The sequence below is a fragment of the Thermobia domestica genome, chromosome 8, assembly GCF_964235325.1.
Source record: "Thermobia domestica chromosome 8, izTheDome1.hap1.1, whole genome shotgun sequence".
Classification (NCBI taxonomy): domain Eukaryota; kingdom Metazoa; phylum Arthropoda; class Insecta; order Zygentoma; family Lepismatidae; genus Thermobia; species Thermobia domestica.
In genome coordinates, this window is record NC_137461.1 from 286,427,806 (window position 1) to 286,454,775 (window position 26,970).

A 26,970-nucleotide genomic window follows, 5' to 3' on the forward strand; every position below is an offset into this window, starting at 1 on the left:
AAGAAATTTGTTATGGCCATCAGCATTGACCTAAAAAAAGCATATGACTCAGTTATTTTAGATGTTCTTATTGAAAAGATGTATAAAATCAAGATACCGACTAAATTCATTAGATTTATTCATAATTTACTTATAAATAGAAGAATAGCTATTAAATTAAATAAAACTTACAGTAAATATCGAACAACATCCATAGGCCTTCTTCAAGGCAGTAAGCTGAGTCCTATCCTTTTCAATATATATATTTTGGACCTAATTTTAGAGACATCAAAAGACATTAACATATTTTCTTATGCTGATGACATAGTGGTTATGTTGACCACTAATGATCTAAATAAAGGAAAAATCAAACTTGAATGCATCCTAACCGAATTGATCAAATGGTCAATTAATAATGGGATAGAGATAAATTGGAATAAAACCATATATTCGGTTTTTACGAGGAAAAAAGTATATTCAATTCCAGTACTCTCAATAGATGGACATACTCTCTATCATAATAATCATTTTAAGTATCTTGGACTTTACTTAGATATAAAACTTAATTGGAAACAACATTTATCTTATTTAATTACAAATTTAAATAAATATCAAAATATAATTAAAGTTTAAGTTCGAAGCGATGGGGAATAAATCCTATTTGTCTTCAAAAAATCAATACACAATGCGTCATAAACAAAATTTTATATGGAAGTATTTTTTACACTGAGAAAATTAATTACTTTTATCAGAAATTAACAAATTTCATTTATGAAATGCTCAAAATCATACTATCTCAACCTAAATTTTGCCCAAAAAATGTTATTTTTGAAGAAACCGGAACGATTCCTCTGCGGTACCAAATATGTAAACAAGGTGAAAATTTTATCTTATCTAGAATGGCAAAATCAAAAAATATCATTCACAAATTATACCAGATCCATTATATAGCTGAAAATAGAAGAAGAAGGATTCCATACAAGAACAACTTACCATGGATTTATCAAGCTTTTATCAATATTAAAAGATATGAAGGAATAATATTTAAGACACCCTCTTTACCTTGTTATGTGATTGATTATTTTAGTAATTTAATACAAATAAATCTTATTACACCGAAATATTACACTTCTAAGAATATAGAAAAAACAAATAAAATCAACAAAAATATTTGGAATATGCATTTGGATCTACTTCCACCTAATTGTACTCTACTCTTCACGGACGCTTCAAAATATAAAGGAAAAAATGTTGGTGCAGCAATATCAATTCCGAATTTAAACATTCTTAAAAAATATAAACTTCCAAAAACTTTCACAATTTTCGAAGGAGAGGCTTTTGAAATAAGACAAGCTCTAATCCACATTAAAACTTTAAAACTTTATTGTTCATGTATATGTTCAGACGCTCTCAGTGTATTACATACTTTAGAAAAGACTAATTGGACTATCAAAACTACCTGGCTTTTACTTAATATTAAAATTTTATATAAACAATTACTATAAAATGGGTATATAATTAAGTTTTTATATACTAAATCACATACCAACATAAATTATCATGATGAAACAGACCTGGCCGCGAAATCCGCATGTGATGATGGACAACCTGCTCTGATTAAAATAAGTCATTTAAATCTTAAACCAGTGGTTTGTCTTCAACAATCTCAATCAATAAATGAATGGAAAGCAATTAATCGACAAGGTCCAGGCAACTTCTACTGGCAGATCATGGATATAAATACATCTAAACCTTGGAATATCATACACAACTGAACAAGACATCAAGTTATCCTATTTTATCGACTATTTTTCAATACAGCACTAACACCCCATGAATTATACAAAATAAATAAAATTGAAACTAATCTATGTTGGTGCAAAAAAGATATTGGATCTATTGACCATATTATTTTTGCTTGTGATAATAAGAAAAAAGGAAGGAAATTTATAATGGATACAATTTTTAGGAATCTTGAATATGGACCATACTGTTTACAAAATCTTCTGGCATCAAGTAATTGGAAAATCATTCACACCATTGTAGAATTTCTACAACTAAATGAAATTCAAATATAAAATAAATAAATAAATAAATAAAAACGGACTAATCTGATAAAGCAATTTAGCGAAAACTCATAATTAGAAGATTATAATTATTTTTTTTAAAGACCAGTCCGTATAATCAAATGGACAAAATATAATAATTTTTATATCCAAGTCTGATAAAAATTTAAAAAAAATTATTTTATGTATATCAACAGAGAACAACAATTTCAGAGAAGACCTAATTATTTGATTTCAAGGATTATACGGAACCGTACTGACAAGGAATTTTAACTTAAATTTTGGACTATTAAGACAGAATATATAACTTATATAAAGCAAACCAACAAAGTGTAATAGGGAATACAGTTCGAAGCTGCCTAAATAAAACCTAAACCCTACTTCTGGGTTAAAGAAAGAAAGAAGAAAAACTACAAGATTCGACGGATTATGATGTACAATTCTGTTAGTGTATTTGTTGAATACATGGAAAATAAGTAATTGTGTTGTAGTTGGGTTCAGCTGAATAATAAAGGTATTAAACAATTTAAATACGTATTTTTTAGAATGCAATAATAACTAACTAAATGGAACAGGTGTTCGCTAGTATTCGAGAATTGTGTTCTTGTATTTGACAACAATCAAGCAATTCATGCTGGGGTGACCTTAAACTAATGCAACCTAAACATAATTTATGAATGTAGTATTCAAATAGAAGGTCAGTTTAGTAAATTTTACTACCATTCTCATGAAGTTTATTTCCAACAAAAATATTTATTTTAAATAACATAGTTATAACAGATTTTGCCACCCCGTGCAATTGCACGTGTTGCACATATGGTAGACAGGAGAATGTTCGCCTGTACCGCCCCTGTTCTTATTTATCATTGTTTAATTTTAGTTTAAAATAGCATATATTTATTTTATTCTACAAGTGTTAAGTTGCTCATAACTAGCCGACATGTTCATTTTTTTTTCACACAGGGAGAATATAAGTTTATGGAAAATACTTGAAACCCCTTTCTAACTTTAGGATGTGCATTTCAACGTAAGTAAGTGTAATGATGAAAACTCATAAGATACTCCACTTTATGCGTAAATTTTGAATCTCTCTACTCCTTAACACACGCTCTTTAAGTACAACTATGTTTTAAAATTGATTTCAAACGGGTTCAGCCGTTTTGCCGTGATATGATCGCAAACAACAGACACAGTGGATTTCATTATGTCGAAAAAAAATAACGTTAGGATACGTGGCCGCTTATCTATCTCTCTCTCTCTCTCTCTCTCTCTCTCTATATATATATATATATATATATATATATATATATATATATAAGTCACTATGTTTGTGACTGTGTCTATTAATAACTTTTGAACCACCCTACCGATCTCGATCAAATTTTCAGCTTTGATGAGGCTCTGGCCTGGGTAATTTATGTCATTTCACTTTGACGGTGCAACTTAAGGAAGAGGGACGGGGGAGGTATTTAAAAATAATCGAAAATGACCAACATTAGTGTCCAATCCATATTTTTCGGGGTCGCTGAGATGAACAGTGACACTTCCGATGCCGTTTAAATCCAAATTCAACCTCACAACGTAGAGGAAGAGAAGAAGGATATATATATATATATATATATATATATATATATATATATATATATAATCGAAAATGACCAATATTAGTGTCAAATCCATAGTTTTTGGAGTTACTGAGACGAATAGTGACACTTCCGATGCCGTTTAAATCCAAACTCACCCCTTTATGTCCAAAATGAAAGTATTCTCCTCGTGCGAAGAACGGATGTTCAGCTAGTTTGTAATAAAAAGTTCATGTACGGAGTATGATTTCCCTGACTTTACTGGCTCATGAAAGACTCAAGTTTTCGCATAAATTTTCAACCATCATTCCCCCCTTGGATACGCCCTTTAATCAAAAGAATGTCATAAAATTCTCGCTTGATGTAGGTACTAACTGTGTTTCAAATTCATTTCAAAATGTTCAGCTGTTTTCTCGTGATTCTATCATAATGTCCCTTTAACAGATAATGTCCCTTTCAATGTGGCGAAAAAAATATGGGAAATAATTACTCTCCTTTCAAAACGAGAGTACGTGACGGACTATGTTTAGATTAAGGAGGCCAGAAGTACCTTCAAAAAAATAGAAGATTTTCAGGAGAAATGAGTTGAACTAAGGGAAACGTAATTGATTTATGTCTGATTTAAGAATGGAAAAAGAAGTACATTTTGTGAAAATAAGAAATACGAAAAGCTGTAGTATACATACTTAACGGAAGCACACATAAGGGAATATGAATAGTGGTTAGCCCTAACCTAACATAATTTAATATTAACAGAAATTAACGAAATTGTAACATTTTTTCGAAAACAAGGCTGGTTTCCTTCGCCTCAACATTGGCCCACGTGTCCTCTTATTTGTAATGAGGAGATTATATATAACAAGTTTCATCTTATTAACTTTTAATTTTTCGCATACCTTATTACTCACTAACTTCCCCTTAGGTTAGGCATTTTAATCGAATTGACATGATAAAAAAGGAAGTTCGAGACCGGTGATAACGATATTCTAAAATTCACTTCAAACGGTTCATCCTTTTTTCTTTTTTCTTAATTTAATTGATTAGTTTCATTTTATCGTAATGATGAAATAGCCCATGTATTTGTCGTAATGATGAAATAGCCTATGTATTTGCACAGTATTTCTCGTCAGTATCTGTGTCTGATACAAATGTCACTAATATCACACTACAAACAATTTATTAACTGATGCAAAGTAGAGTCACTTGGCGTAGAGGAAATCACTCAATCTGAAGTAGAAATGACAATCAAAAAATTAAAGCCCAGAACTGCTGTCGGACCCGATGAAATACCTCCTTATATTATACAGGGATGTATAGATGCATTTACGTATCCGCTATGGATTTCATTCAACATCTCTTTAAAAACATGAGTTTTTTCGGATAAATGGAAGTCATATATAGTTTGCCCAATACCAAAGACCAATAATAAAACTAAAATAAATAAATACCGGCCTATATTAATTTGACCTATTTTCGCTAAGATATTTCAACAAATCCTGTACCGATAAGTAATTAACCATATACAAACCGGAATATCATCATATCAGCATGTCTTTATTCCACACGAATCAACAACAACAAACCTTGCACTTATCACAGACTTTATAGCAAATTCGTTAGATGTAGGATATCAGGTTGATGTAATGTATATAGATTTTGAAAGGGTGTTTGACTGAGTCAGTCACAAAGTATTATTGCATAAGCTAGGTGAATATAATTTCTCTTCTCCTTTAATCAAGTCCTTCTCATCATATTTAAGCAATCGTAAACCAACTGTTATTTATAGAGTATAAGTCAACTGACTATATTGCATATTCCGGAATTCCACAGGGCTCCAACCTAGGTCCGTTATTGTTTCTTTTATTCATTAACGATCTCCCTGATCATATATCATTAAGTGACAAATTGCTTTTTGTGGATGACCTAAAAATATACGGTAGGATAAAGACCATCCATGACTGTCTCGATTTACAACATGAGATGGAAAATATTGCTAACTGGTGTTCTCTTAATAAACGTAGTGTAAACATAAACAAATGTATTATTTTTATTGTCTACTTGAAACAAAAATCAAATAGAGTTTAATTATTCAATTGATCAGATCTCACTAAATAGATTCAATTCAGTCAAAGATATTGAAGTTACATTTGATACGAAACTAACATTTAATAACCATATAGAGAACATAGTTAATGAAGCTCTCAAGATGCTAGGGTTCATAATTAGAACTGGAAAGGAACTGAACAATATTACCACACTAACAAAAATGTATTATTTCTATGTCCGATCAAAACTAAAATACATTGCTGTGATCTAGAATCCATCGCGACACCAACTAGAAAATGTCCAATCTAAATGTATCAAGTACGTGGCATTCAAAAGAACTGGAATTTATCCATCATATGAAAAGTATCTAACATTAATAGACAAAGTCTGTATCCCTACATGAACAAAGGCGAAACGTGATAGGTCTGATTTTTTCTCCATAAAATAATACAAAACGAGTTTAATTGTACGGATCTGATACCGACAGAAAATTTTCATGTTCCGACACTTAAAACTCATGCTAATAACTCTGGCCTTTTCTTCTTCTTTTTTTAAAACGTATTATTGAAATTACCAAACTGGAGAATATGCTCTTCTTATAACAAATACACAGTATATCGAACACAAAGAAATTGACAGCTATAATATGAACTATATGTTTAAGAACAGTGTTCGAAATGGAAAAAAGGCAGAGGCGGTATGTTTTATTACGATTTTGACCAGACATACCGGATATCTAAATGTTAAAATACAGCGAGGGTATGTTGCCTAAACGATTGCAACTCTATTTACATAATGACAATGAAAATAATTTGAGAACTTCTCTGTAGTTACAGGGGTGGAAGACATGAAGAGACTTTGATCTTTGCTAACAACTTTCTGAAAAATATATATATCCTCTTATGTTGTATTATAGAGACCTAAACACGAAAATGATCAAGAACCGAGATTTTATATTAACAACTTCCTGCGGAAAAACTCCTGGACCCCATTTGATTGACTAGGGATGATTCCATTTCGGGACCAAGTACCTGGGAAAAACCAATATATCGTCTGAAAGCTCTTGCCAAGAGAAGTACGAAACCGTTTTCAAATCACAGGCAAACCAACAACCTGACCCTATAAGGGGCCAGTTTGTTGGTGTTTGTGACCTTATGTATTGCATATTCGATATAAGTAAAAATGAATATTACGATCCATCACGCGTAAGCACCTGAGCCCATCATGTTCCTTTTTGGCTCATTGCTAGAACGTAACTCGGGCAAGGGTTTGATAATATCACTTTGCACCCAGACATACCCATTTGGTCAGTGTTGCCAACCAATTGTAAATATAATGTGGCAGATGGTTTCTGTACCACTGGATGTATATCCATGAAACGTGGCCTAAACATCATTCGTCACTAGAAAAAACATACTGTGGACGTATTCTTCCTCCAAGAACCCCAGTTTGTTAGTGTTACCTACCAACTGTACACGTGAGATGTAAAACAGGTTTCGTACGATGAGACGTTTATGCACCAAGATTGGCAAAAACATCACACGAAATACAATTCATAACATTAGACAATATACAAATATCACAAAGGTAGTATACTACTATTTGAAGAACTTCCATTTTGAAACGTTAGCAATACTGACATACTGGGGTGCTTGGGGAATGGTAAAAACCACAGAATGTTTGCTGTTGTGTCGAATGATGTTTATGCCAACTTTTGTCTCTATGCATGCAATGATCAGGCAACCTTTCGAGAAAATATATTTTTCAATGGTTGAAAACACTGCCAAATTGTTATGCTTGGGCACACTCACACTATGTTTCCCATTGTCCGATGCTGCTTGTGTCACATTTGTTCTATATTCGTTCAATAGCACGCACCCCATTTGAAACATTGTGACGTTTACATTTGGTTGGCAACACTGACAATTTAGACTGGTTGAAATACGGTCATACTCAACGTATTTTTGCTATGATGTCGTGTGATGTTTCAACCAATCTTGGTGCATAAACGTCAAATAGTACGAAACCTGCTTTACACTTTCTCATTTTTACAGTTGGTTAGTAACACTGACAAACTGGGCTCCGAGTAAGAGGAATACGTCCACAGTATATTTTTCCTAGTGACGAATGATGTTTATGCCAAGTTTCATGGATATACATCTAGTGGTACAGAAATCATCTGCCACATTGCATTTACAATTGGTTGGCAACACTGACCAAATGGGTATCGAAAACAGTTTCGCACTTCTTTTGGCAAGAGCTTTCAGACGATATATAGGTTTTCCCCAGGTACTTGGTCCCGGAATGGAATCATCCCTAGTAAGAGGTATTCCAAACTCACGGAAGATCCGCCCCCACAGCAGACAATCTCTAAATCCACCCATGCTCCGATATTTATATGCATTAAGACAAGAATACATACACACACACACACACACACACACATATATATATATATATATATATATATATATATATATATATATATATATATATATATATATATATATCGGGTGTTGCAAAATAAGTGTTACAACTCTCGGGAGGTGACTCCTACCACTGAGACAAGGAAAAAAGTTCTCTTCAACTTTCCGCTATCGGACGTAGTTTTAGATCTACAAGGTGCCGAAAGCGTGGGAAAATGACTTTCGGGCGCCAATAGTTCGGAAACTATCCAACATAAAGAGGGCGGGTAAAAAATTCACTGAAGAAGTCATACCTGCTCTATTGAATTTTGCATGTTTCACAATCCTACCATGCACGCGCAAGGGATTCCCCAAAGGAACGTAGGGAGTCCCGGATAATCTGCCAAATGAAACTTGGTCTAAATGGATATGAATTGATAGGCTTTCTACCAGGTAATAATAATTCGTTTGTCTTAAGTCGATATCTGGAACACATACAAAATGGCGGACACCTTTATGCCCGTTGTGTGTGGTTGCATAATCGCCAGGTACGGATACTGGCCAACAGTGACGTTCTGAGTATTAATTGTAGCGAATTTGTATTAAAATGCTCTAGAAAGACATCTGGAGTGTCGGTAGAGCATAACAGATGAAGCAGGGGGATTCACATGTGTGGAAACACTTAACGAAAAAAGCCCAGAAATGCACTCATACTCAGTAAACATGAGTTCAAAGCGTCGGAAATGTAAGGATTAGCGTCAAGAACATGAAAGCCATTGCCAATTCACCAATAATATTCCTTCAAACCGATGTAATATGATGTGCACGGTTGCATACCAATAAGGATGCAACAACTGAGGCCAAGTTCAAATTGTGCAATGGACTCAGTAAGAAACTGGAAAAATGAAATCTTTAAGTTTTACGTCCCACGCTTATGCCGGTTAGGCTAAAGGAGACGGTGATGATGAGAGATGAGTGAAATGGTGGAATGAAGAAAGTGGGAGGAAACGGGAGAACCCCGAGAAAACCCACGAGCACGGTGTTTGTCCACCACAAAGTTCACTTGGCGGAGGCTGGGATCGAACCCGGGACCCCAAGCACCAGAGGTGAACGCTCTACCACTGAGCCACCGCGCCCCCTCAGTAAGAAACTGGGTTAACTAAAGGAATGTTACTAGTGGGATCGCATGATCGATATTGAAATGTGGCCAATATGTGTGTTGATATCAACATGTAGCTAATGAACAAATGTTAACATGTCCCACTATTGTCGGGACATCGTCCCACGTGCGACAAATAGGTAAATAAATACCTTTCTCTGTATTCGTTTCTTTGAGGAGTACCCACTTTGTTTGGCAAGCCCTCTTGTACAGCCTCCCGACATACTTGTGTGTTTCATTTTGTTACTCCTACTGCACAGTTGTAATCCATTTCTCATGTCGTTTTATTTCCCATATGTATGGTGTTCCAGCTGCAGTGTTAAATGTGCCAAATCGGTTCATTTTCGTCTTTGTCTTGTCATGTGCACTGTGTGTAAGATACGAATTTCTCTAGGTATTTTCCTATATTTCGAGTACGTCATATGTCTCAGAAGACGTGGGACATGATACAAGTTTGTTATTTTCACGCTCTATCAGAATTTGAACCATGCATTAAGAGATTTCTTTTCATATGTGTCGACTGTGGGACAATGTCAGAAACAAAGACGGACATTGATACAATCGTGTTCTAGTTACGTTCTACCAAAAGGTGCACCAGATGTAATAGCAGAATGTACAACGTTATTTTCCTAGTTTTCGCACGTGAGATGGTGTCCCAGCAGTAGTGCGACATGTTGACATTTGTCCATTAGCTACATGTTGATATCAACACACACATGGGCCACATTTCAATATCGATCATGCCATCCCACTAGTGATATTCCTTTAGTTTACCCAATTTCTTTGTGAATCCATTGCACAATTTGAACTTGGCCTCAGTTGTTGCATCCTTATTGGTATGCAACCGTGCACATCATATTACATCGGTTTGAAGGAATATTATTGGTGAATTGGCAATGGCTTTCATGTTCTTGACGCTAATCCTTACATTTCCGACGCTTTGAACTCATGTTTACTGAGTATGAGTGCATTTCTGGGCTTTTTTCGTTAAGTGTTTCCACACATGTGAATTCCCCTGCTTCATCTGTTATGCTCTACCGACACTCCAGATGTCTTTCTAGAGCATTTTAATACAAATTCGCTACAATTAATACTCAGAACGTCACTGTTGGCCAGTATCCGTACCTGGCGATTATGCAACCACACACAACGGGCATAAAGGTGTCCGCCATTTTGTATGTGTTCCAGATATCGACTTAAGACAAACGAATTATTATTACCTGGTAGAAAGCCTATCAATTCATATCCATTTAGACCAAGTTTCATTTGGCAGATTATCCGGGACTCCCTACGTTCCTTTGGGGAATCCCTTGCGCGTGCATGGTAGGATTGTGAAACATGCAAAATTCAATAGAGCAGGTATGACTTCTTCAGTGAATTTTTTACCCGCCCTCTTTATGTTGGATAGTTTCCGAACTATTGGCGCCCGAAAGTCATTTTCCCACGCTTTCGGCACCTTGTAGATCTGAAACTATGTCTGATAGCAGAAAGTTGAAGAGAACTTTTTTTCTTGTCTTAGTGGCAGGAGTCACCTCGCAAGAGTTGTAACACTTATTTTGCAACACCCGATATATATATATATATATATATATATATATATATATATATATATATATATATATATATATATATATATATATACGAAAGAAACAATTCAATATGGCATATCAAAATATAAACTAGATGAACTTCCTTGAAGATACCTCATTTTAAGGGGATGTCTACCCACTTGCAAGTGTTTCAGGATCCCTATAAGATAACATGTAGATATTTGTATGTGAATATTTAACAAGATATTGCACTTACCGTCTGAAAATTTTCCATGATATTTTCCAACAGCAATACCTATATGTTCATGGTTTCTGTTTTTGATTTAATGCCCCAGATCAATTTAGATTAATTATAATGTATACTTCCGTTTACACTTGGCAACGTAGAGGATAGAATTTCTCCAGGAATTGAGAGCTCTCTGCTGGACCTCTAGCCCTAATAGTCTTCGCGTCACGTGGTAGTGATTTATGAGCGCTTCTGGCTAAAAACACATGTTGTCTGTTTCTTCCTTTTTTTTTTGTCAAAAACTTGTTTTAGGCAGCTTTGTCCTCAGTTTTGTCCACTGCCTCTATAGAGATAGCAGTTATACAATGGAGATCGTTTGCAGATCTCATAGCAGATAATGTAACATTCTTTGAAGAAACTCGAAGACTGACATACGAACCGCGTGACAATTTGGGGAGGGAATCTGGAGCGTTGCCATTTTGTGTTCTGAAGTCCGCCTTATCACACAAGACGAAATGACCATAAACAAAAGACTTGTGAAGGAAGAAGAAAAATGTTCTTAGTAATTGTATCCAATTGTTTCCACATTTTTCACCCCGAAAGATCACACTGGCAATCGAATTCTATTCTACGTACAATGGAGACACAATATAACGAGATTCAGCTAAGGAAAAACTCCTAAATAGTCATTAGCAGGAAAAGAAGCTGAGTACTATTCAGGAATGAATTGTTGATCATCTCTTAGGGGGAAGATATTTTCGAGAAAATGTAAGCATGGAAAATAATAATAATAATAATAATAATAATAATAATAATAATAATAATAATAATAATAATAATAATAATAATAATAATAATAATAATAATAATAACACAGCTACACAAAAATAATAAAAGTTCTGTGCTCTGGACCCCAGGGTATGGATTCAAAATATTTTGGTACCCAGAAACCAAATTTCGAAACCCCAGGACGATTGACCGTGATATTTTTTTAAATGGGCGATAAAAATAAGCAAACGTAAAACAGCACTTACGTTCTTCGCCCATAAAACAAAGTTGACACGCTCAATCGTCCTGGAGTTTCGAAATTTTGGTTCTGGGTACCAAAATACATCGAATCAATACAATGGGGTCCAGTGCACAGAACTTTTATTTATTTTGTGTGGTTGTGTAATAATAATAATACTGTATAAGGAAAAGGAATGAAGACGTACTAAAGGAAGCTAATGAAGGACGACAGATCATGAAGATAATAGGAAAAAAAAGAAACAGCATGCTTGGACATCTTATTCGGCACTCCGATTGGATCACCGTGTTGATAGGGGAAAAGGCAGAAGGAAAACCAGGAAGTGGAAGATGAAGCATAGAAAAATCTATAAGTTTTACGTCCCACAGTTGTGCCTGGTAGGTTAAAGGAGCTAGTGATGTTGAGAAAAGAAGGAAATGCTGGAGTGCAGAAACTGGAAGGAAACGGGAGAACCCCGAGAAAACCCCCACACATGGTGTTTGTCCTCCACAAAGTTCACTTGGTGCGAGCTGAGATCGAACTAAGGACGCCATGCATTAGAGGTGAACGCTCTACCACCGACCCACCGCGGCCCGACCAGGGATAGATGCAGTTACGAAGAAGAGACCTTATCAAATTATAAAATAGCTCTCCCATGGGAGAGAAAAGTTTTAAAATTTCATTCTTGCGCATCAACCTATGATTGAAGTGAGAAAGATTATTATTATTATTTATTATTATTATTATTATTATTATTATTATTATTATTATTATTATTATTATTATTATTATATCGGGAATGTACTTCTGGGTTTCCTCCTTAAAAAATACACACACGATTTCCAATTATGGTTATCCTACTTTTGACAAATTTGTCTTTTTTTCCCTCTGTCTTTCATTCCCATCATGCGATGGGCGGGCCATAGAAGGTGACGCCTTCTCTGTGGCCAGAGTGATCAAATTTGTCTAATTCAATATTGGTTTAAATAGTATTAGTTTTCGAGCTACATATATGAGTTCTTTGACTAACTGAATAGTGCACGCCCCTTCTGGTTCACTCGCCACTATTTAACATTAAATTTCAGATGCCTCGATATACTTGCATAAGTTTATTATTTCTAAAATAAACATTACGTAAAAGGTTATTCAAACTGATATCAAGTTTTTCTGACAATTGTATATTACGCATATCTTTCTTAATTTGCATTACTCACATTACCCCAGAGAACGAACAAATTTTAGAGTTCTGGTTTGAACTTCTCTTACAATAATAAGCAAATATACGAGGAACAAATTTACCATTATTGACGATGCGGAGGGAAGGAGATTTTCTGGACTAGGAAGGAATGTGTGCTGGCGCAGAGCAGAGGTCTGCACGGGCCGGAATTTTCAGCCCGGGCCCGGCCCGTGAATTTACAATGTGAGGCCCGACCCGAGTCCAAAATATGTCTTAACATTTAGGCCCGAGCCCGGACTGAGCTCTGTGATAATCAAATGAGCCCGAAATAAGCCCGAATTGCAGAAACTTAATTATTAATGCAAAATTGTATTTTTATTTACAGCAATTCGAGGTTTGATTTAGCAGTTGTGTTTTAAAAGTCCTCCAGAAAGAACGGTGCAATTTGTATCGTTTTACACTATATTTACAAAGTTAGGCCCGAAAAAGTCCGAGAAATATGGTTGTATATTTAAAAAATCACAGCCGAACCCAGGGGCGTCATTTAGGGGGGCAGGGAGAGGCATTCCCCCCCCGAGTTTGAGATTTATATAATTTTATCAACAGAATAGTAGTAAATCAGTGAAAAACGCGAAATTTTACATATATCAAGGGGTCTTGGCCCCCCAAGCCAAATCTGAAATGACGCTACTGCCCGAACCCCTCCCGGGCCCGAAGTGATACATTCTTTGTAGGCCCGAGCTCGTGCAGACCTCTAGTGCAGAGGCGTTTCAAGTGGTGGGCGACTGCCCACGGCCTTGCATCTTGAGGGACCTCGCAATGACCAACAAGCCTAAATCGATTTAGCACTCACTTTTGTCGATGCAACAATAGAAACAAATATGAATTCGGACTTAATTACAGAAAAACAATACGCTTCAAACTAACTTTTCATCTATTCGTATATATTAGATCGCTAGCATACGCGACAGGCGGCGAGTTTATTTTAAAGTCTTTATTGTTGAGATGAATTGTTTTCGATAAATTTTATTATAATTAGCAATTTTTAAAAAAGGGGGCAGGAAGGACTCGTAAACCTTATTAGCCTTCTGTGCAGATGGTATGGTAAAAATCAATACTGGATAATGAAAGTGTAAGTGTAAAGGCTAATATGGAACAGAGAAACAGAAGAGAACTTCTTCAGAAGAGAATTGGGAGGGGAGGGGATGAGAGTACAATGCTGTGACACTTAAAATGCGTCTTGATTTCTATACTTCAACAAACTTTTCTTATTAGATTACGCAATTTCTAGTTTCTTACTCCGATTATTCAAAGTATTCAAATGTTCTCGGAGGGAGTGACCACCCCTCCCTTTAATCCGTCCGTGGTGTCATTCAGTTTGGTTTTTCGCTACTAATTCAAAATGCTATCCGAAACAAGTTGTCTTCTTGTGACAGCAGGGGGTGGAAGAAACAAACAAACCATGAAAGGAAGAAAGAAGTGGTTTTGGGCTCTTCCAGTCCAGACCATTCTAACCACTGGGAAGTGAGAATCACATTAAAAGCAGCTAGAACAGATGGTCAGCCCTCTCCCCTTTGCAGCATACTTTTTATTCTCTGTTGCCAAACTTACTGAAGAATATATTGCAATTAATCTAACGCATATAACGTAAATTGAAGACCGTGGTTGGATTTATATGAGTCTTGTGTATATGTATTAAAAATTTCAAGTCATTACCTGCAATACTTTGTTAGAAATTACCATATTAAAATTTACATGCTTTCAAATGGAAAGTTAGAAACATAAGCGAAGAGGTATGAGATCCCCTTAAAAACAAAAGGTAGGGAAAATATAACAAAAATGTCGGTGTTGTCAACTTAGAAATTATTTCTACATAAGAAATAAAATCCTTTTCCATGCAAAGCTATTCGTCACTTACTGTGTACAACAATGGATTTATTAAAGGTGTTTAGCATCTACTCTCCAGTGACGGTGTGTCTTGATCACCGAGAAACCAGAGGCGGTATGGCATACCACCGCATACCGTCTCACTTCGACCACTGTTTAAGAAAACTATTGTTCTGTAATACAACACTATAATTGGGTTTATGCATATTGTGTTGCTGACAAATAAATAAATAAAATATAAGTGGAAATCGTACGCTGAAATTACGCCACTAAGATGAGAAAGGAAGATTTTGTGTATATCGTCCTTGTTCAAACAGAAGTCACTAAATCCCTGAATCTGGGTTTTTGTACCTTAAAACAGAAAACTGAGTAGCTCAAGAATAGTATAATATAAGATTAGAAAGAACATAGAACGTATATTGCCACTAATTAATATTGCTAACCCAATTTTAGCAATGATTTTCAAAATTTAAGAGCTAATTATCAAAACAAATATTTTAAACTTAGTGACATCTGCCAGAACGACGAGGAAGTGCGGTAAAAGTCCGTTGCCATCCCAGGGGCGGATCCAGGACCGACTTCTGGGGGTGGCGGTGGGTTGTCATACTGCTACTTTTAAGGGCTCCAAACTTTGGGATGGGTTTTATTTATATATTTAAAATAAGAAAGTTTTCTCTTCTGGGATCTCCCCCCCTTGGATCCGCCCCTGTGCAATCCTGTGTATCTTCTACCCCATCAGGATGCCGCGGTCGGCAAGAGGGATTGCCGCCGTCGACGGTGGCAGGCCGCCGGTAGGCAGCCGGCACCCGTCCGCGGCGGCACGACGATCTACTTGTTCAAAATTGCCGACCTTTTGCCGAGGCGGCAAGCGGTCGAAAATCGTAAAAATAATGCCCTTTGCCAACTCTTTGCCGACTGTTGCCGACCGCCAGAGTCGGCAAAACAGTCGGAAAGACCTCTTTCCGACCCTCTGCCGACTCCTTATGCCGGCCTCTTTTCGACGGCGGCGCCGGCGCATTTACTGCACCTTTCCGGCTGTTTGCCGACTGCTCGGCAAGGCAACTTTCCGACGGCGGCGCCGGCGCATTTAATGCTCATTTCCGGCTGTTTGCCGACTGCTCGGCAAGTCAACTTCTCGACGGCGGCGCCGGCGCATTTAATGCTAATTACCGGCTGTTTGCCGACTGCTCGGCAAGGCAAATGTTCGACGGCGGCGCCGGCGCATTTTATGCGCCTTTCCGGCTGTTTGCCGACTGCTGGAAAGGACCTCTTTTCGACGTCGGCTTCCCGATTCTCCCACTGGCGGCATCCGACTTCTTGCCGCCGTCGAAAAGTGGCCCTTTGCCGACTGGAAATCAACGCTTCAGGAAGGCAAAATTTTCATCAGCTTTTACATTAGTCTTGCCTAAGTCTTCCTCCATGCTATGATTTCTCGACAAGGAGCACCCTTGGAAGTTCTTGAAGTATAAACTTGCATTTTTTTGTGTGTCCCAGTACAAAATTTGTTCTTTTTGCTTTTTTGCAGCACTTTCAGCCAAAAAACAAGAAATTGAATGGGACATGGAAGTATTATATACTTTCAGAACTAGCAATTGTGCCCTTCATGAGAAATCATAGCACGGAGGCAAACTTAGGCAAAGCTACTGTAAAAGGTGGTGAAAATTTTGCCTTCCTGAAGGGTTGATATCCAGTCGGCAAAGGGCTACTTTTCGACTGCGGCAAGAGGTCGAATGCCGCCTGTGGGAGAATTGAGAAGCTGACATCGAAAAGAGGTCCTTTCGAGCAGTCGGCAAACAACCGGAAAGGCGCATAAAATGCGCCAGCGCCGCCGGTGGAAAGTTGCCTTTCCGACCAGTCGACAGACAGCAGAAAAGATGCGTAGCACTGCAATGAAAATCATGGCGGATTCCCACCAGTAATAAAAATGAAATGAAATCTTTAATTTTACGTCCCACGGATATGCCGGTTAGGCTAAAGGAGACGGTGATGATGAATAATGAATGAAATGGTGGAATGAAGAAAGTGGGAGGAAACGGGAGAACCCCGAGAAAACCCACGCATACGGTGTTTGTCCACCACAAGGTTCACTTGGCGGGAGTAGGGTTTGAACCCGAGACCCCTAACACCAGAGGTGAACGCTCTACCACTGAGCCACCGCGGCCCCCCCGCACCAGTAATATTGCACTCGGTACATACGCAGTACATTTCTACAATTCTCAGTACGATTTAAGTGCTATATAGAGGAAAAGTATCTGGGAATGACTTACAAATGCTTAAAAGCGAACCAAAAATAACAACTGAGCAGCTAATAATGAACGTTAAGAATAATTCAATTAACATGTCTGTGCGCCTAATGTGAAAAACTTATAACAGTCAGTACATTTTCCCCCTGAAAGCACATCTTTCACTATCACGACCACTAGGAACAACACTGTTCTATGCAATCAAAATTTGCTAGTTGCAAACGCTTTCTTCGAAAAAAAAAAAAAAAAAAGCCGCAGCAATCCGTCGGAAATACGGTCTTTTTAGGTTGTCGTTTTCCCATCAACTATTGGAAAAGGATTTTAAACGTCAATGATTTTCTAAATTTTTTTAAAGTACAGGGGTCACACTCCTAATGGAAAATGAGATTTAAATAAAAATTAATGAAGTAAAAATTATAAATAAAAATACTGTAATAAAAGGTATGTGGTGGCGGAGAGATTCAAACCGAGCCTACACGCAAAAAAAAAAAAAAAAAAAAGGTTAAAGTAAACAAGAAAAAGGTGGAGAGTAACCATGTTAGTTTGTCAATATATGGAAAACAGAGACGTGTATCCAAGCAGCCAAGCCAAAATGTCTCTGCATTTGTTGTAACTTTGGTATTAAAAAAAAAAAAAAAAAAAAAAAAAAAAAAAAAAAAAAAAAAAAAAAAGTGGCCGGAGCGATCACTTGTCTGCTTACACCCATGACTATATTCGAAGAAACCAAACACTGAAATGCACTAAATACAAGTTCTAACGACTAAGCTGTCAGTTCTAACTCTATGCCTTAAATATTTATTTAAATACACTTTAAAAGTGGAAATCATATTAAGATAAAATAACAATTAAGTAGGTAACTAATTGTTCATTTAATGCGTTCCTATATGATTTATACATTAACTGTATACAATGAAACAGAAAAATGTGAGAAAATAATTTATATCGTAAATGAAACAGCCACATGCACAGTATACTCATAGTGCATACCCATTATATAGAGAAAAAAGGTTAATGAAGTTATTTACATAAAAAATGAAGTGTTTTAACATAATACTTTGCAAAGATCCTTTGTTTTAAAGGAATTCTTTAAGAGAATAAATGAAGGGAAGATCACAATTTTTTCTGGTCTATATTAGCACTAAAAACACACCAAATTGTATTAACAAAATACAATGCACATCGTATTAACTTATATACATTAGCCTATGTAATGAACCTTATCATCATTTAGAAGTTATATGTAATATACCTTCGGATGTACTACTACTTTTTTTTTTTTTTTAAACAGAAATTTGTAGCATTCCATAACATTGAGTTTTAACACGGATAGCCTTCATACAGTATGTAAAATCAGAAAAGCAAATATATATGAAGTGATTACAATGTTCAAAAAAGCACTATATTATTCTAAAGAATTCCTGCTATCCATATTTTGTCTTGAATAACTCAGCCAATTTTCTTTTTTAGCCCATTGATATATACGAGGAAATCTTCCTCTGTTTCTTTGAGATTTTAAGGGTTTTACTTTTTATTATTTTTCTTCAGGTCTATTTAAATGTCTCTTACTTTGTGGAAATAAAATTCTGTGTTGTATGTTTTTAATATTCATAAATGACATCTAATTTAAATAATAATATACTTATATATACTAAAAGATCATTTTGACAAAGCAAGGGACATTTAAATAGATATTCAGAAGAAATCAGTAAAATCAGAACATCAAAAATTTTATTCATTTCAAAGAAAAGGAAGAATACTTCCTCTACAAATCAATGGGATAGAAAAGAAAGGAGGCGATGGTACTGAACCTCACCGTTAAGGAGCTTGTACTATGAGAAATATAATTACACTTTCTCTCTTAACTGATTCCACGAAAAAAAAAAAGTTAAGAACAATATCAAACAACAGTTGTCTTTATAATTGAAGAAAACTTCAAACCTATGAAATAGTAATGTAGAATTTAAATAGCTCAGAATCAGGATTGTGAGAATATAGAGAGATACAGAAAATTTTACAACACTGCATAGAAAAGATGAAGTAATAATAAAAAAAGAATTTAACGACAAAAACTGGGATAGGGAGACTAAGGTAATATTGGCAAAACAAAAATCAATTTCAAAGCCGTAATTCTCAATATTCGCTTCAAAGGTAAGTGATGACCATAATTCCCGTGTGATTTGAAATAAACCGCATTAAAATGGGAAATGTTTTACAAATGTTATGATTGAATGAAATTCACCCGTTCTAAAAGGAAAAAAAAAACTGTAGTCCCACATATATCCTACCACTCTTCACAAATATCTTTAAGGATGTTAGTACATATGATTTTTGTCAATACTCTCCGTTAGTGGCGTAGGGAAGGGGGGCCCAGAGAGGCCGGGCCCCCAAAGAGGTCCGACAATGTAGTTTGATGTTTGTAATTTTTTAGATATTTTTGTGTTTATATATTTTTTGTTTGGAATTGTTCCATATGTACCTATAACAGCACTTGCCCCACCAAACACACATCCTGGCTACGCTACTGCTCTCTGTGGGTCTTCTTCCATTGCAACACTTCTGTATTTCTTGAGCAACATTTCCCCTTGCTTCCAGAAATAAATGAACTATCTAAAATAGAACAAATATAATGCTTTGTAAAATATACTCTTCAATGTGTACGGCGTTGGCACATCACGTATATTTATTACAATCGAAAATATACTTCATCACACCAAAACCAAACCAAACTACACAGTGTAATAGACCTTGTTGCAATGAACCGGCTTCAACGCTATATGTTAGACGCTATACGTTACTAGAAAACCTGTAAGAGTAATGAAAACTATAGTCACTGATGAAGAATTCAATTACGTCGAAACAGTTAACTTTTACTTAACCTTTTGTCACTTGCGCTGTTGGAAAAAAGCAAACAGGTGAGTAAAAACTAATGATTTTTACGAATGGGGTCGCATTAGCGGAGTCACCCTCACTGCTATTCCTCAAGTGGCTCCTTCCCCTCTTTCACCCTAAAGCTCGCTGACGTGCTGCAATTGTAGTAGCTTCCAGTACAGGTTGAGGAAATAGTTTCGTCTGCGTTTGCTTTTTTCAAGCGCGCGAGTAGTTCCGTGATAACACTAGCAAACATATATTTTTATGGAGTTTGAAATTTTCCAACGCGCGATCGTTAATGTGATAATTATTGTTTATGAGTGAAGTTTTGTTTTTCTAAGCAACGTCTCGCTTCTTGAATAGAAGTGAGATAGAGAAGTGGCTTGACAATATTAGTGATGAGTCTGATGTTAACTATCGAAAATTAGTGGCTGCTGAAAGTGATGCGAATTGAAGTAATGAAAAAGTGAATGAAGATGATATTGATCATGATAGTGAAGCAGATAAGAACAGTGTAGATGCAGATTCAGATGCAAACGATATGGATGTGAATTACAGTTACAGTGAAAATATTGTTTCATTGGGAAAGACAGGAAAACAAACTGTAAATAGTAACTGGCAGCATCAGCAAAGACAAAGTGTAAAAACATTGTGAAAAAGATGCTAGAACAGAAGTTTACTGCTAAGGGTATCACTGAGTAAACAGTTTTTTTTTTTTTTTTTCGAAATTTATCGATATAGCCGTGATTGATGAAATTGTAAAATGTACTAACAATTATTTGGATAAATTACGAACAAGTTTCGGCGAAGAACGCACTGCAACTGTACAGCAACTTCAAGAGCAAAAATAATGACTTTATTTCGACGTCTTTATTTGATTCCCAAAAGAAAGGAGCACGTGATGATGTACGATCACTGTGGACATGTGACGGAACAGGAATTCTAATCGTAAGAGCAGCAATGAGTTACACGAGCTTTTTACTGCTACTCAGGGCATAAGATTCGATGATTTCGAAAGCCGATCTCAGAGAAGAGATATTGACAAGCTATAGATAAAACACACTGACTTGACACCTAGTTTTCTGTTCCAAGCGTTGCTATCGGCTGAAGGAATTCACTCCCTTTCGCCAAGGCTCTCTCGTTTAGCAACAGCTGAACCCTTATTGGCTCAACGCGTGGATGTGTCGATGGTTTGAACTTTAGTTCGCATTTTTGCCACGGATCAAGACATTTTGACAGCACTATAGCAACAATTTCAAATATCCTAAGTATTTACTCAACAATTGCATGCATTACTTCAAATAAGTTTACTAAATATATTGTTTGTATCTCAAAATGTCAATGTTGGAAAAAAGCAAACGCGCGAGTAGTTATGTTACTAAATTTGGCGCGAGTGACAAAAGGTTAATCTTTATTACAACAGTACGGTCGCCACCCCAAACGAGAATCAGAAAAGAAAAGAAATCCTGCCGTATATCCAATGGTAGGAATTTGAGTTTCTTGAGAAATCTTTGAAACATTACCTTGAAGCTGAAAGTTAAACAATAAATCCCTAAGTCCCTCACCAGACAAAAAGATGTATTAAAATAGAATATTATATTTAGTGAAGATAGCATTATATTACTTTGAAATAGAACTTCGATACGCGTCAGGGTTTTGCGACACTATTGTATTGGCAATTGAGAATTTTGTATTCGGCTGAATACAAAATATTACATCTTAAAATAAAACCTTGTTAATGGAGCAAATAAAATGCACATATACTTAAATAAACTACAGGTAAAATCGATCAGGTGAGCAAAAAGGATAAAAGTTTCAAAACAAATACATTTTATGTTCTCCTAGGAGTCAATTTGAGTAACATATCTAAAACACAAACCATCTGTAATAAGAATTCAATCGAATGAACGCTTTGAGAAACGCTATAAAAAAAATATCACAAAACTATAACTTTACATTTGTTCGTTTGTCTGCCGAGCTCCTTTATGGCTGGGCGTGGGTGACCCGGGTTTGCTTCCCGGAGAGAGCTCACGTGGTTCGGATTCTACTTTAATCAGTAGGTCCCGTCTTATATAGCCTCGCTGCTGAAAGGGACGTTAAACACAAAATCAACTCAACTTTCGGCCTTTTAAGTTAAAATTTTCAGAGTACAAGCACGAGACACTCTAAATTCCCTGTTTAGATTTTGGCGGCATACCAACGTAATATATCAAAATGGCGGCCATTTTGTCAAATGAACGAGTATCTACGCTACGAAGCGCAATTTTCAGTCTTTTAAGTTGAAATTTTGACGGTAGAAGCACAAGATATGGTAAATTTGCTGTGTAGTTTTTCTCGGCGGTCCAATGTAAAAAAAAAAAAATCAAAATGGCGGCCATTTTTTCAAAACGGCAGTGAGTAGACAATTGTTGCAAGTTGTGACAATGACAATATTGAAATATAAATCACATTTTAACACTTTTACCCCAAAGACATTGAAATATTTCGAAAAAAAACAATTAAACCCGAAAAAACCCAATTAAACTCGAAAAAACCCGAAAAAATGGGCCCAGGTGGGTTTGGCTTTTTCAAAAAAGCCCGGGTTTTTTCAAACCCTCGTTCATGATGAGCTTTCCTCCTCAAAAAAGTTTTAATAGTAGTCGCTAATGGTTTTCTACAGATGTTAATGTTAAATTGTTAAATTTTTTCAAACTTCCGATGTCCAAGGTTTTGTACCTACACATCGTGAAACAGTGTCAGGAGGAAGGGTTAACACTCGGAAAATGAAAATGAAATATTTGAGTTTTACGTCCCACGGTTATGCCGGTTAGGCTAAAGGAGATGGTGATGATGAGAGATGAATGAAAATGGTGGAATGAAGAAAGTGGGAGGAAACGGGAGAATCCCGAGAAAACCCACGCACACGGTGTTTGTCCACCACAAAGTTCACTTGACAGGAGCAGGGTTTGAACCAGGAATCCCATGCACCAGAGATGAACGCTCTACCACTGAGCCACCGCGGCCAGCAAAAAATCAAAATAAGACAGTCTGGTGCAGGTGTAGTTTTGGTGCACTACATTTTGGAAGATTTACAGGTAAAATTCAATACTTTCCATGAAAAGACATGTTTATAAGGAACGAATTTCTACAGGTAACTTAATTACATACAATGTAATACAACTGTATCTTACGTTTACTAATGTTAAACCATTACAAGTGCTTTACGACGAATAAAACAAATGAGTGCATATGAAAAATGGCTCTAGTAGATGTTATTTTCCACGGGCGGCTTATTTCTGCACCGTGTACACCGGCATCATATTTCTGCACAGTGTGCAGAACCTGTATTTTGTTTACAAGTGGAGAGTTACTAGTATGAAACAACAACAAGTGTTGTTGAAACTTGTATTATTCTCAAAACGCACTTCCTTCCACTACCCTCACTTCTCCGCATACACACTATCGCAGACGTGCCTGCTCCCTTAGGACGTATTCCCGCGCGGGCCCACCAGCGTCGCCCTATCTGACTCGGTTCGATAGCATTCGTGCTATTTAGTGGCCACCCAGCACAGATTGTTTTGTGCTTTTTTGCGCTGTTTTTATGCTAGACATCTGGAAGCCTTATTTATACGCAAATCGTAAAAGAATTATAATTTTTCAACAATTACTTCTAGAGGTCCCCTTGAATTTTATTTATGCCAAGTAAAATATATTCCGCCCATTTGAAACCGACTAGGGGACAATAAAAAAGAAACTGGTGAAAGAATTATAATTTTTCATTTTTTTTTTTTTTTTTTTTTTTAGTATTGCGCCACAAGTAAACCTGTACACAAGAGCGTTTAACCACTACCTCATTTCTCCTTTTTTTTTTTTTTTTTAATTGGAAGTTTTCGCTCACATGTGAAACAAGTCCTGCAGTATATAATCCAGTGGATCTTATTAGGTTACTAAAGATACACTAAATACTAGAGAATACTAAAGGAACACAAACCTTGTCATGGCACAAGCATTATGAGAAATTGTCCACGTTTCTCTAAGATAATTATCTTGCTTTTTGGTATTTCGGCTTAAAACTTATGTACAAATCCGAATTTGTGTTCGTTCAGGTTTATTTTCGGCGCACCACCCGGAATAATTGATGAAAACTTTTCATTATTTCACCAATTTCCTTCTTATTGCTTCTAAAATATTTCCACTGGGCGACATGAAAATATCACACCTGGCATAGATAAAATTATTAACTGCTTCTAGCAGCCATGTTATCCTTTAACCTCCAGTTGGTTACCGATTAATTTTCTCAGTGTACCACTCACCGCGCTGACGTTTTCCCCTGGAGTAGGATTTCTGCTTGGAAATAGCGTTCCTTTGATTGTATTATAAGAGTGCAGCCTGTATACCACCTCGCTTTATTAAGTATTTTAGCCATAAGAAAAGGTTGCGGGTCACTTTCTCACTCTATTATGCAACAACTATTCACAAAAGACAAAATCAAGTTAACATCTCTAGTAGTACGTCAGAGCACTTAATCTAAAAATTATTTAATCTAACCTAACCTAATTTAGGAATTTACTGTTGCATCGCAGAACCAATTTGAAAATCGAAAAAAAAAAAGTACCAAAACGTACTCCGATCGGTTATATTTGGTTGGATTAGATTAAGTTACGTTCGATTACTTTACATTAGCTTAGGGGCATAAAAACTACAGTGCAAAAACACGAACGAACCTGTGCTAGTCAGGGGCAGATCCAGGACGGATTTCTGGGGGGGAGGTAGGTTGTAATACTACTACTTTGAGCTACTTTTAAATACTCGAAACTCTGGAATGGGTTTTATTTATATATAAAGTAAGAAGGATTTCTGTTTGGGAGGGGCAATCGCCCCGATCCCTCCCCCTGGATTCGCCCCTGGTGCTAGTTGGCCACTAAAGAGCACGAATTCTATATAACTGAGTCAGAGCAGGGCAACGCTGATGGGCCCGCGCGGCAGCGCGGGGGTGTGTCCGAAGGGAACAAGTGCGTCAGCGACGGTGGGTATACGCGTAAGCGATGGTAGTGAAAACATATGGGCTTTGGTAATCATACATTTTTCAATATCACTTTTTATGGTTTCATACTAGTAACGCTTCAGTTGTAAACATAAAATACAGCTTTCGTACACTGTGCAGAAATACATTGGCGTTGAGTTAGAAGACACTTATCTTAAAAACTAAGACATGTAAACTTTTGCAATTTCAAGAAGAAAATAATGTACTACAGTTTCTTAACTGTCCCTCGTTTTGTAAATAAAAATTAAGTGAAACCTTTAAGTTTTTTGTCCAACGGTTATGCCGGTTAGGCTAAAGAAGACGGTGATGATGAGTAATGAATGAAATGGTGGAATGGAGAAAGTGTAAATAAACAGGAGAACCCCGAGGAAACCCACGCAGACAGTGTTTGTCCATCACAAAGTTCACATGGCGATGGCTGGGATCGAACCCGGGACCCCAAGTACCAGAGGTGAACGTTCTACCACTGAGCCAGCGCGGACCCTACAATTGTAAGCGAGTTCTTGATATACCGGTAACTCTTTACTTTGGGCAAGGCAATGATATCCTGTCAGTACATAGTATTGCCGAACGAGCGTTAGCGAGTGAAGGCGGGTTAGAGCCCCGCAGGGCACGTTGTTTTCTGTCTTTCCTTTTTGGGAACTGTAACTATAATTGCGGGAACCAGTTCAGATGACTTGGTTATTGTCACTGCCTTGCCTAAAGTAATGACTTGCCGATATACCTTAGGGGGTTCGTGAAGGTAAGCAGCAAGGCAACTAATAGAATCGAAGTTAATACACAGGTTGGGCTAGGTAGTACCATTTAAATTACTTTCTTTGATACCCGCCCCCCAAAAATTTTATATGCCAGAGACGCCAGTGCGCGGGAACATACTATAACCGAATCTTTTTCATGCGCAGCAACAATTAACATATGTAACACAACATATAAAATTCATGACAATTTGAAATGTATATGCATAATATTAAATTAACTCACCAAATGTATATTGCTCTCTCCACTTAATACTCAATGAATTTTCCATAAAACGATGAGCGTCCTGCTCCTTCGGGAACTGTTGCAGCCTGATTTATATTTTAACGCAATATATTTATATTTATAAACATTTTATCGCCATTTGGAAACTCAACCCCAACGAACTTTATGTTTGAACTCTGGCCCACACTGCATCACCATGTGACAAATGAAGAACGCGAACCGAACATACAGGCAGCGCAACCAGACTACGATTTCTGCAATCAGGCTCTTCAGCGGCAAAGGCGGCTCGGCGCCTGTCCGAGCATCTTTTCAAGGTCGGTCCATCCGCTGTTTGCCGACCTTCTTTCGGCTCCTTTACTTGTCGGCACGCCGCCAACGTTTCGGCGTCTTTCCGACAATATTTGCCGCGGTCGCCGTCCGCTGTTTGCCGTCTCCTCGCAAAATGTTTGTCAAGGATCCTCTCGTACTTGTAATTTATTTTAAGTATTTACTTCTCATATACCCTTTACGTGCAGTCCCTTTACTACATTTCTTTTCATGCATTTACCTTTTTCGTGGTCGGCACGCCGTCAACGTTTCGACGTCTTTACAACCATCCTTTGACGCCGTCGTTCCGTCCGCTGTATGCCGACTTTCTGCCGACTCCGTTTTCATAAGACATATTTTATGGAATTAGTGCCCACCCACAAGAAAAACCTTCGGACAGTTTCAATTTTTACTTCATCATTAAAGAAGATACAGGCTCTATTCATTTTCCAAAATTCGACTCTT

The 26,970-nt window shown here is 36.7% G+C and overlaps 1 long non-coding RNA gene across 1 annotated transcript in view; it reads right to left on the minus strand.

Moving 5' to 3' along the window:
- LOC145693671 (uncharacterized) overlaps positions 1-26,450 on the minus strand; it is a 46,047-nt gene extending 19,597 nt beyond the window's left edge. The window contains exon 1 of the long non-coding RNA XR_014132815.1: positions 26,200-26,450. This is a non-coding gene — a long non-coding RNA (uncharacterized LOC145693671). The remainder of the gene's footprint in view (positions 1-26,199) is intronic.
- Between the last annotated feature and the right edge of the window lie 520 nt (positions 26,451-26,970).